General features: G+C 42.9%; 1 non-coding gene across 1 annotated transcript; it reads left to right on the forward strand.

The window, feature by feature from the left end:
* Window positions 1-11,638: 11,638 nt before the first annotated feature.
* TRNAT-CGU lies at window positions 11,639-11,710 on the forward strand. Its single transcript has one exon. It is a non-coding gene; the product is annotated as a tRNA-Thr (tRNA).
* The last annotated feature ends 951 nt before the right edge of the window (window positions 11,711-12,661 follow it).

Raw genomic sequence — 12,661 nt, forward strand, 5'->3', positions numbered from 1 at the left:
ACACTATCATTTACTGTAGCATCAAAAATATGAAATATATGGGGATAAATTGACAAAAGATGTTAAGATCTGAACTACAAAATACTGTTGAGAGAAATTAAAGAAGACCTAAATAAATCAAGAGACATATCATGTACATGGATTGGAAGACTCAATATTGTCGATATTTCAATTCTCCCCAACTTGATCTAATGCCATTTTGACTGAAATGCCAGCAGGCTTTTTGTAGAAATTGTTACCGAATTCTAAAATCATATGGCAATACTACAGAATTAGAACAGTCAAAAAGAGAAACAAATTTGGAAGACTAATGCTACCTGATTTCAAGACTTACTATAAAGCTGTATTAATTAAGACAGTAAAGATGGACAAATAGATCAATGGATAAAATAGAGTCCAAAAAGAGACCCACACATATACAATCAATGTATTTTTGACAAAGGTGCAAAAGGCAATTCAGTAGGGAACCGATTCAAGATGTCTTTTCAACAAGACACTGGAAGAAATGACAACTGAACTTCAAACCATAGCTCACATCATATACAAAATTAATTCCAAATGGATCATTGACCTAAATATAAAATCTAAAACTATAAAACTGCCAGAGGAAAACACCTTTATAACTTTGAGGTAGGCAAGGATTTCTAGATATAATTTTTTAAAGATCCATAAAAGAACAAATTGATAAATTGGATTTTATCAAAATTTAAAACTTCTGCTCTTGAAAGGACGCTGTTAAGAGATTGAAAAGAGCCACAGACAGGGACCGAATATTTGGAAATCATATATCTGATAAAGGATTTATATCCAGAATATATCAGGAATTCTCAAAATTCAGTAATAAAGAACCAACCCAATAAAAATGCATAAAGACTTTGAACAGACACTTCATACCAACGAAGATAAACAGCAAATAAACATGAAAAATGTTCAACATCTTAGTCATTAGAGAAATGCAAACTATAAACCACAAAGAGATACTACTACATGCCTATTAGAATGACTAAGAGTAAAAAGATTGACCCTACCAAGTGCTGGCAAGGATGTAGATGAACTGGAACTCTCCCACACTGCTGGTGGGAATGTAAAATAGTACGATCACTTTGGAAAACAATTTGCCAGTTTCTTTTTTTTTTTTTGCCAGTTTCTTAAAGAGATAAACATATGATTCATGGATTCCACTCCTATATATCTATCTAAAAGCAATGAAAACACATGTCCCTTCACAGTTTTGTACACAAATGTCCACAGTAGTTTTATCTGTAATAGCCCCAAACTAGAAACAACTCAAATGTCCACACCACTCAGGAACAATAAGGAATGAATTCTTGGCACACAATAATGTACAATATGGATGAGTCTCAGAATAATTACGCTGAACAAAAGCAGCCAAGAAAAAAAAAAGCATATACTGTTGGATTCCATTTATATAAAATTCTGGGATATGCAAACTAACATATAGAAAGCAGAATGGTGGTTGTTGGGGAATGCAAGAGAAGAATTACAAAAGAGCACGAAGAAATAAACAACTCACTTCAAAAGAAAAAAGAAACCACCCCGGCTGTCTACAGGTGCTTTTACTTGGATGGAATTAGTGCCTTTTAGTTGAAATACAATGAGGTCTGGCTGTAGTGTTTGTACTTTTCTCTAAATGTTTTTCCTTGTGTTATTTTTAAAGACAGCATAGGATTAAACGGTGCTCACTAATATACCATAACAACGGGCAAACACAGAGGTAAACACCAGAGAAAAACCGTTCAGACTTCCAGGCAATAAGCTGGCATCCAACAAGCAGCTATGGCGAGAGACAGTGTCACAAGACGACACAGTGACAGCATTTTAACTACTATGAAAAAGAACAACAAAAATGTTTCCGGTAAAATCTTATTCATGTTTCCATCAAGAAATTCTAATGAGTCCATTAGAATGGAACAAGGAAGAAGGAAAAGGTCACATTTCATGTTCAACATTTTTATACCCGAGTTTTACATACACATTAACAGTTTCAGACCACTAAAGCAAAGCCGCAAAAGGCTTGCGCAGCTCGGTAAGTAAATTCATCATCACATTTGCTCTCGTTTCCTTCCACCCATTTATCTTTTCAAGTTGCCAAGAACAGCCCTGGGAATAATCACCTCCCACACCGAAAGCCGGGGAGATGATAATTGGTGTCTGATGACAGGAGATGACATTTTTAAAAAGTCACTTTAAACTTCATAACATATATCCCCATCCTTAATCACACAGCTACTGCTAGAGTGTGTGCGTGGAAGATGGCCCAAGAGCAGGCATAAATTCACCAAAACTCTGTTTTGGTTACAAAAATTCACAACTCAGAGGATCAAGTGTCATTTATGTACCAGTGATCTTAAAATACAAGGTCTAGAAAAACATCACCATCTATTTATCTATCAAAATAACTTCCTGGATAATATGAGTAAAGGTCTGCATTTTTAATATCATATAATAATAAACATTAAAAAATATTCTTTCCTGTATTGAGAAACACGTGCCATCTATCATTCATGTGAGATTCTCATACTACTTTATAAGAAGTGGCAACACATGTGAAAGAACCAATTTTGGACATTTACATATTGTTTCTTACAAGCTCATAATACTAAAAAGAACCAAAGGAATTTGTCTGGGTTGATACCAGTACACTCAAACCTGTAACACGTGTCTCAAGCAGCTGAGTGTACTTCGACCACATTGTCACACCAAGGATGGGACTGGTTATTTCTGCCTTTTCCCAACCAACCCCACACAGAGCTAAAAAGAGAGACGTAAGCCACAGCTAATATCACTTCTGTAGCCCAGTGGGACCGATGGCCAGCTTACCCACCAGGAAGCAGATATTTTTCAGAACTGTTGCTTAAGGCTGGTAAAAATCCAACAGAGAATTTGGATTATTTTAGGAAAGCAACAGGCCCTGATATCTATTGTCCAAGAACCCTCCACACGTGTGCACAGGGAGGCATGTGCAAAGATGCAAGAGAAACTATTTATAATGAAGAAAACCTGGAAACTACCTATGTGGCCAGCAATAGGGGAATTATTAACACTGTGGTACAGGTACCTAGTGGATTAGAACTCTGCATATTCCCTATGAGCTAGAGCCACAGGGAATATGGCTGGACTTCCAAAGCTTTGTAGAATAAAAGAGATGTTAAAAAAAAAAAAAGAAAGAAAAAGAAAGAAAAAACATGTACAATATGATACCATTTGTGGGGAGAAATCGCACCTACCCAAAACACTAACTATATTTCCTATGGGCAAATATATATCAACACAAAAGCAAAGAGAAAGATATGTAATGATACAAAATAAACTCATAACAATGGCCAACCTTGAAAAGAGGGAGGGAGGGAGGGAGGGAGTCCTCTGCTACATGCAGGAAGAATAATAAGACAAATAGCAATTTTTTCTCTGTTACTGTCTGCTTCTTATATGTATAACCCATTGTCAACTCTGCATGCTAATGTTGTATGTCAGATAATCTGGTTGACCTTTTTATAGCTTATCTTAAAAAAAAGAAGAAGAAGAAAGAAAAAAAAAGGAAAAGGGAAGAAAGAACAAAACTTGTTATTATTCATAGCTGCCAACTTGATCTTGTTCTGGCTCTGGAATGAACCAATTTAAACAGATATGTTCCAAGGTTAGAGAGGTTCAAAGATTGATTTGCTGAGGTGATACCAGGGCATCCTGTACGACTGTAATTTCTCTGCAGAAAAATTTACTTTTTGTCTTTACAACATCGCGTGTATGGTTGCCATTATGTGTTAAGGGTGTTAAAAAGTAATCATCACCTCTCCTTCTGAGCTGGAAGATCTTTGAATTACACAGGCAACACACCATGCTGCATTCTGCAGGCGCTGGCACCATTCCCATGTGCGGCGGGGATTTTTGCTCGGACGGAGTATTAAAAGGAGGTGGGAGAATACAGTTACCACAATCATTCCAGCCTTTCTTCCACAGAACATCATGGGAAACTCAATTCCAAAGAAATGAATTTAGAATAAGAGATTTGTAGGTGTCATCAACAATTAGGAAATGACATGTAATATTCATGGGTGGGAAGACTCAATATTGCTAAATCATCAATTTCCCCCAAGTTCATCTATAGATTCGATGCAGTGCTAATCAAAATCCCAGCAGGCTTTTTGTAGAAACTGACAAGATGAGTCTAAGAATTATATGGAAATGCAAAAGACCTAGAATAGGCAAAACAATTGTGTAAAAGAACAAAGTGGGAGGATTTACAGTACTTAATTTCAGTACCCACCATAAATATACAACAATCAAGATTGTGGTAAATGGCGCACAGATAGACATACAGATAAACGGTGCCCAATCAAAAGTCCAGGAATAGACCACACAGATACAGTCAATTGAATTTTAACAGAGGTACCAAGACAGCTCAATGGGAAAAGGGTATTCGTTTCAACGAATGGTGCCGGAGCAACTAGATATGCCTACGGGGAAAAAAATTCACATTAAGCCTTACCTCACACTATACACACAAATTAATTCAAAATGGATCATAGACTTAAACATAAAAGCTAAAATGATAAAAATTCTAGAGGAAAACATAGGAGAAAACCTCTGTGACCTTGGTGGACAAGGATTTCTTAGATAAGACACAGGACACAAAAAGTATGAAGTATAAGAGAAAAAAATTAACAAATTGGTCTTCATCAAAATTAAAAACTTTAGTACTTCAAAACACACCATTAAGAAAATGAAAAGGCAAGCACAGATTGGGATGAAATATTCACAGCACATACACCTGACAAAAACCCTGTATCTAGAATATACAAAGAACACTGATGATTCAACAATAAGATGACAAACAAGCTATAAAAATGGGTAAAAGATTTAAGTAGAAACTTAGCAAAAGATATAACAAATGGCCGACAAACACATGAAAAGGTGTTTAACATCATTAGCTATCAGAGAAATACAAATTAAAACAATAAGATACCCCCACACGCCCACTAGCATGGCTAAAATTTAAAATACAGAATGTGACAGATGCGAAGTAACTGGAACTTGTGTATTTCTGGTGGGACTATAAATAGCATAGCATCACCTGGCCCCAGGTGCCTCACTCTTCTGTCCTACACTTGCCTGATTCACAGGTTCATTATGTAACCTGCCTGGCCCTGCCAAGCACTTGAGGTGCCCAGACTGCTCTAAATCACTGAATTTATCACAACGGCAATGAAATGAGGGGCGGTGTTCTCTGCTCTCCACCCAGCTGGTTCTGGGATCTAAACTGACCATCAGTTAACAAGGCAAAGCCCCCGCCTTAACGAGCTGGGATGCTGAGAGTAGCTAAGCTTGGCTTCTTTAGGTGAAGTCTTATGTTTAAGATATTAGTATTAAATAGAAAGCCTGCAGTCATTACCTCAAATGACCCAAATATCCAAGCCTGAGGTTTTTCTTTTTTTTTTTCCTTCCCCTTCAGCAAGCAAATGAATTGCTCCAAGAATAGTTTAAAGCACTGGTACTCAAAGTGAGGTCCCAAAGCAGCTGGGAGGTAAGACATGCAGAGCCTTGGGCTCAGCCCAGACCTGCTGAGTTGCAGTCTGCCTTTTAATGACATCTGCAGGTGGGCCAGCTCGTGGTCCAGTGAGAACTGCCAGGGTTTAACTGAGATCCCGCAGGTGCAAGCCCCTCCCAAGCCGGGAAGAGCCTTTGTCGCATAGCTTTGCTCTGTGCAGGGCTGCAGGCAGAGGAGAGGGGAGCTGGCTGAAGCGTGGGTCATCCCTGAAGGGGAGAGTGTCTTAGAGACGCTGTCATTGAATTCGTTGGAAGCAATTTTTCGAGCAACCCCGGTGATGGTTAAAGCACTTTAGACAGATATCGCGTCTCTGCAGGGTTTGGGTAAATCACGTGCCATCATGAGGAGGGGGGAAATAAAAAAGGTTTGCAAGCTTCTAAGACCTTCAGGAGGGCTTTGTGAAAACCTGATAAAAAATCGTGACATGCCTTTTCCAGCAAAATACACACACACTTTATGTACACTTTGGAGGAATTTACAGATTTCCTGGGCTTGAGTGCATGAGCCCGGGGTTAAGAATTCCTACCTTGGCTAGGCATTCACGTCCGTAATCCCAGCAGTTTGCGAAGCTGAGGCGGGAGGATCACTCGAGATTAGGAGTTTGAGACCAGCCTGGGCAGCATACCAAAACCCTGTCTCCACAAAAACACAACAACAACAACAACAACAAAAAAAATTGTTACTTTGGAGACAGGTACAGGAAAAAGAAAAAATGATTAAAAACTATTTTTTTCTAAAATAGAAGAGTGCATAAGTTTGAACACAAAGGAAATGTAAGTGGTTATAAATTATTCAGATGTAGGCAACTTATTTACACAGATGAAACAAAAAGATCAAAAGCAATCCATCATGTCACCTGGCTTTGTCACCAGATCGATTCTGACATACTCTCACTTAAAATGTCGCCTTCCCAGACCCCTCAAAGCACCATCTACTTCAGCCAACTCTGGTTTCTTCTCCTAGCATTTAGGAGGCCTGGGATCAGGTCACATTTGTGCACCATCAGGACCCCCAATCCCCCATCCCCACCCCAGGGACCCTGGAAGGAAACGCATAGGAAATGTTTGCCAATTTAAGTTTTTCAGTTGGGGTGAACAGTGGACAATTCCTGATCACGGAGAAACTGAAGGTTTTGGCTTGATCAGCAAAACGTTTGCTGGCAGTTCAGTACCAGGATGGCGCTGGAGGACTCCGGCCAAGGAGGGTCTCCGGACCACATGGAAGGGAGCCCCACATGTTGAATCCATACTGAGGACCTACCTCGTTCAGGCACCTCTCTCTAAGATGCCAGGGCCGGGACAGACAGATCCACCACCCAAGTGCCCGTGACCCGTGGCCGCTCAGGGCTTCACTACACCTGTCAGATAAATAGGCTCCGCCTGCCCAGCACCTGCCACCTGTGTTCTCTGATTTACGGCTACAGGTGGTCAGAGGGCCCTCCCCCAGACCATGTGGGCTACCCAGAGCTCCTTCCCGCCATCAAAGTACATATACCCCTTTCCACGTGCCCGGTACCCCCGAATCGTGCAACTCCCTCCCTTCCCTCAGGAGATGCAGCTGGAAAAAGTACCTGTTAAAATCCAATTTCCATTCTACCTGCCAGTTAGTTGTGGGCTCAGCCCCCGTGTGATTTTCCCTCATTTGCTAATTTCTTTTCACTTTTTATAAGCCCGTGTCACTTCTGCATGATAATTCCAACAACTCAATGAACACCCAAAAAAAGGAAGGGGACAGTGCAGCTAGTCGGAAGCAATGCTCAGTAATGCAGGTTTTAATTCTGAAAATGTTCTCCAATTTTTTTGTTTAAGGGCTGCTGCGAGGTTTGCATTTACAGCTCGAGCACTCCAGGTGCAAGGCCTCAGGGTTCCCGGCCCAGCACCTGGAGGGCAAATGTCCGTGCCTTTTTTTTTCCTTTTTTGTTTTTCATTATTATGGGTACATAGTAGTTGTGTATCTCTACAGGGTACATGTGATGTTTTGATACAGTCATACAATGTGAATTAATCAAATCAGGGTATCCACCATCTCAGGCATTTAACAGTTGTGTTAGGATCAACCCAATTCTACTCTTTTAGTTATTTTAAAGTATGTCCTAACTTATTATTTTTTTATACAAAAACAGTTTATCACATAAAAGAAAGAATGAAGTAAAAAGAAAGCTACACAAGGTGGAAATACGTTCCAGAGAGTGGAGTGGGTCAGTGTCCACGGGTGGAGAAAGACCTACCCTAACTTACTGTTGATTATAGTCACCTTGTCGTGTTATCAAATATTGTTCACTATATCAAACTACCTACCTATATTTTTGCACCCATTAACCATCCCCACTTTATCCCCCCACTTCCTGTTACCCTTCCCAGCCTCTGGTAACCATCACTCTACTCTGTCTCCATGAGATCAATTGTTTTTTGGTTTTTTTTTTTTTTTTTTATTTCAGCTCATTATGGGGATACAAAAGTTCACGTTATATATAATGCCCATACCCCCCCGTCCCCCCAAGATCAATTGTTCTTAATATTTAGCTCCCACATGTGAGTGAGAACATGTGAGATTTCTTTCTGTGCTTGTCCTATTTCACTTAACATAGTGTTCTCCAGTTCCACGTTGTTGCAAATGGCAGGGTTTCATTCTTTTTTGTGGCTATATAACATTCCTTTATGTATAAGTACACTTTCTTTATCTATTCATCCATTGATGGACACTTAGGTTGCTGAACTAAAATAAAATCTTAAGCCCCGCAGCTAACTGAATAGACCACCCTCCTTAGCCAAGGGGATCCCAGAAAGCTGAGTTACCGGCCATGAGAAGGGAGGCTGGGCATGCCTCATCATGTCCCCACCATCCCTTCTTGGAGACATCCTTTACAAGTTATTAACAAGCCTAAGGCTGTGCAAGACAAAGCTCAAATCACACCGGCAGGTCATCAACTGATTTAACAGATCACTTGAGTCTTTATCTTAACTTAAACCATTCCAAGCTTTTAGACAGAGCTTCATTTCTTTAACCAATTACAAATCAAAGAATCTTTAAACCCACCTATAACCTGTGATGCCCCGCTTTGAGATGTCCTGCCCTTTCAGGCCAAACCAATGTACACCTTCCATGTATTGATTTATGACTTTACATGTAATTCCTGTTCTCCCTGAAATGTATAAAACCAAACTGTAACCCAACCACGGTGAGACCACTTGCTCAAGCCTTCTTGGGTGTGGCTCTCCGGGCCAGGGTTGCATGTATTCAGCTCCGAATAAACCTCTTTAAATTATTTTACAGGGTTTGGGTTCTTTTCCATTGACAGGTTGATTCCAAATCTTGGCTACTGTGAACAGTGCTACAATAAACATGCAGATATCTTTTCAATATACTGATTTCCCCTCCGTTGGGTATATGCCCAGCAGTGGGATTGCTGGGTCATACGGCAGATTTATTTTTAGTTTTTTGAGGAACCTCCATACTGTTTTCCATAGTGGTTGCACTAATTCACATTCCCACCAACAGTGTACTAGCATTCCCCTTTCTCCACATTCTCACCAGCATTCATTACTGCCTTTTTGACAAAAGCCATTTAAACTGGGGTAAGATGACATGTCATTGTAATTTTGCATTTCTATGATGACTAATGATGTTGAGCATTTTTCATATACCTGTTGGCCATTTGTATGTCTTCTTCTGAGAAATAAATGTCTATTCAGATCCTTTGCCCATTTTTAATTGGATTATTTAATTTTTCACTCTTGAGTTGCTGGAGCTCCTTATATATTCTAGTTATTAATCCCTTTTCAGATGAGGAGTTTACAAATATTTTCTCCCTTTCTGGGGGTTGTCTCTTCCCTTTGTTGACTGTTTCCTTTGCTGTGCAGAAGCTTTTTAGCTTGATGTGATCCCATTTGTCCACTTTTGCTTTGGCTGCCTGTGCTTTGGGGGTATTGCTCAAGAAGTCCTTGCCCAGACCAATGTCCTGAAGCATTTCCTCAATGTTTTCTTTTAGTAGTTTCATAGTTTCAGGCCTTAGATTTAAGTCTTTAATCCATTTTTATTTTTGTATATGTCAAGAGATAAGGGTCTAGTTTCATTCTTCTGTATATGGATATCCAGTTTTCCCAGCACCATTTATTAAAGAGACTGTCCTTTCCCCATTGTATGTTCTTGGCACCTTTGTCGAAGATAAGTTCACTGTAGATGTGTGGATTTATATCTGGATTCTGTTCCACTGGTCTATGTGACTGTTTTTATGCCAGTACCATGCTGTTTTGGTTACTACAGTTCTGTAGTATAGTTTGAAGTCAGGTAATGTGATTCTTCCAGTTTTGCTCTTTTTGCTTAGGATGGCTTTGGCTATTCTGGGTCTTTTTTGGTTCCATATAAATTTTGGGATTATTTTTTCTACTTCCTGAAGAATGTCACTGGTACTTTGATGGGGATTGCATTGAATCTGTAGATTGCTTTGGGTAGTATGGACATTTTAACAATATTGATTCTTCCAATCCACGAGCATGGAATATCTTTCCATTTTTTGTGTGTGTGTCCTTTTCAATTTCTTTCATCAATATTTTCTAGTTTTCATTATAGAGATCTTTCATTTCTTTGGTTAAGTTTATTCCTAGGTATTTTATCTGTAACTATTGTACATGGGGGTTTCTCTTCCAGATTGTTTACTGTTGCCATATAGAAATGCTACTGATTTTTTGTATATTGATTTTGTATCCTGCAACTTTACTGAATTTATCAGTTCTAACAGTTTTTTGTGCAGTCTTTAGGTTTCTCTAGATATAAGATAACTACGTCTGCAAACTAGGATAATCTGTCCCTCTGCCTTTTCCACTCAGATGCCCAAACTTTGACATTTAAAGCCACTGGTGAACACAACTTCCCGGTGTTTTTCAGTTTCTTATCTGCCTATACACCTGCCTGGTGGGCTGTGAATACTGTTAATACATCCCTATACACTCTACAGCATCACCAGTACCAGCTGATAGAGAAAATGGTAGCACAATGTTCTGTGAGCAAAAAAGCTGCAGACAACCCCATGCCTAGCTCCCAGAAACAGATGAAGTCAATTGTGGTACAACAGTACACACTTTAGTACATATAATTTACTATAACGCGTTTTGTAAATATTACACATCACATTAATGAATAATAGAAATTGTTATATTTATCAAAAAATATATGCTATTAATTGTGGTTACCCTGTATCACATACCACATGCTGCTGAATTCACACATCATACATTAAGTCATGAAAAATGAAAATGCAAAGAATGGTAAAGTTTCACTTGTAGAAAAATAAAAGGGCACATTTGGATCTATAATCATGAATATGCACGTAAATTGTCTAGAGCCGCTGGGCTCAGACTTACCGGAAAATCGGCATCACCTGGACGTTTGGTAAAATCCCCCAGGCCTGGGCTCCACCCCGGAGTTGCTGGCTCAGCGGGTCGGGGCGGGCCGCAGAAGTTGCATTTCTAACAAAATCCCAGGCGATGCTGCTGGTCCCGGGACAGGGCACGCCCCAGGGGCAAGAAGGGACTTTTGGATTTTTATTTTATAAAACTTACACATTCATTCCACAACCCTTGCTGAGCGTGTACTCCGTGCGAGGCAGCCGTGGACGGCCCCGAAGTCGGGCGAATAACGAAAACCTCCCCCATTCCTCGGCTTCCTGGGTGCCTCGCACTGGAGGGGAAACTGAGGCTCTGAGACGAGCCACCCCAGGTCGCTCAGTCTCTGGCGGAGCCAGGATTCGAACCCCCAACCCCGCGACGCGAGCAAGCGCCCCGCCCGCTCCCCAGACCCAGACACGCCTCTAGACGAGGCGGCGGGGACTCCGGGACACCGTCCCAGCCGCGCCCGAGGGCGGGGGGACCCCGCGGGCCGAGACCCCGTGGCCGCCGGGAGTGGCCGCCGCGCGCTCGCGAGAGCCCCGCCTCGCCGGCCGCCACAAGGGGGCGGGGCCGCACGAGGGCTGGGCGGGGCCGCGCGAGGGCCGGGCGCGCGCGCGCTCGTGCCCGCGGGGCGAGCTCCCGGGAGCAGAGCCAGGATAGAGGTTCTCCGGGCCGCCATTCCAACGCAGGCGCGGTGGCCAAGTGGTAAGGCGTCGGTCTCGTAAACCGAAGATCACGGGTTCGAACCCCGTCCGTGCCTGGTACTGTCCTTAACCCCGCCAGGTGGAGACTTTTTGGGAAGCGGAGACCACGTTTCCAGAGCGCTCATCACCAGACTCCGCCGCCACTCCCACTCCGCATTCAGATCCTTTCCTCTGGATTGCAGATCGCGCCAAGTGTTTTCTTTCGGTTTGCGCTCAGACTCTCCTCCCTCCCGCGCAGAGGTGACGGTCCGGGTTGCACAGCCTCAGCGCCACTGGGCAGCACCGCGGCCGCCCGGGGTTCAGCGCCACTGCCGCCCCCGGGGCGCACCGTGCTCGGAAAGAAAGCGGGCTCTCGGTGGGCGGGGGTCGCAAGCTCGAAGGGGACAGCTACGGTCAAGGCCCCAGCGAGGGCCCAGCACCCTTCGGGCAGGAAGGTCTGCAGCTGGTGGCACTGGGCTCCAGGGCCACTTCCCAGTTTTCTGAACATTACAACCCAATTTCACCCACTCCGGTGGAAGAGCCGCCGCTGCGACACCAGCCCACACGCGGAGCCGGCGGCGTCCGGCTGGTGGCTTCGCTGAACGGAAAGCCACCGTAGGCGACGCCTTCCCGAGGGCGGCGCTGCCCAGACTCGGGGCAACTCCGACATGAAAACCTGAGCTCCTCGCCCTGAGCCTCCGTTTGTCCCTCTGTAAACCGGGGATCCGGCCAGCGTGGGCGTCCTGCAGCCGCGGGAGGCGCCGAGGCGGCCTCGGTCAGCGGAGCTGCGGCCTCGGCCCGTCACCAAAGGGTGCACACGCGGCTGCTCGAATGCCCTTGAAGCGGTAATGCGATGACCACGACGTCCAGGCCCGCTGTGTGGAGGAGACTCTGAAACCGGCTTCACCTAAAACCTGCGTCAGCCCGGGTTCATAATTGGAGGAAGTTTTGGGGGTTTCTGTTTGTTTTTGGAGACAGGGTCTCGGTCTGTCACCCGGGCTAGCATGCAGTGGCGTCACCGTAGCTCA

Source organism: Lemur catta, chromosome 2, assembly GCF_020740605.2.
Source record: "Lemur catta isolate mLemCat1 chromosome 2, mLemCat1.pri, whole genome shotgun sequence".
Lineage (NCBI taxonomy): Eukaryota > Metazoa > Chordata > Mammalia > Primates > Lemuridae > Lemur > Lemur catta.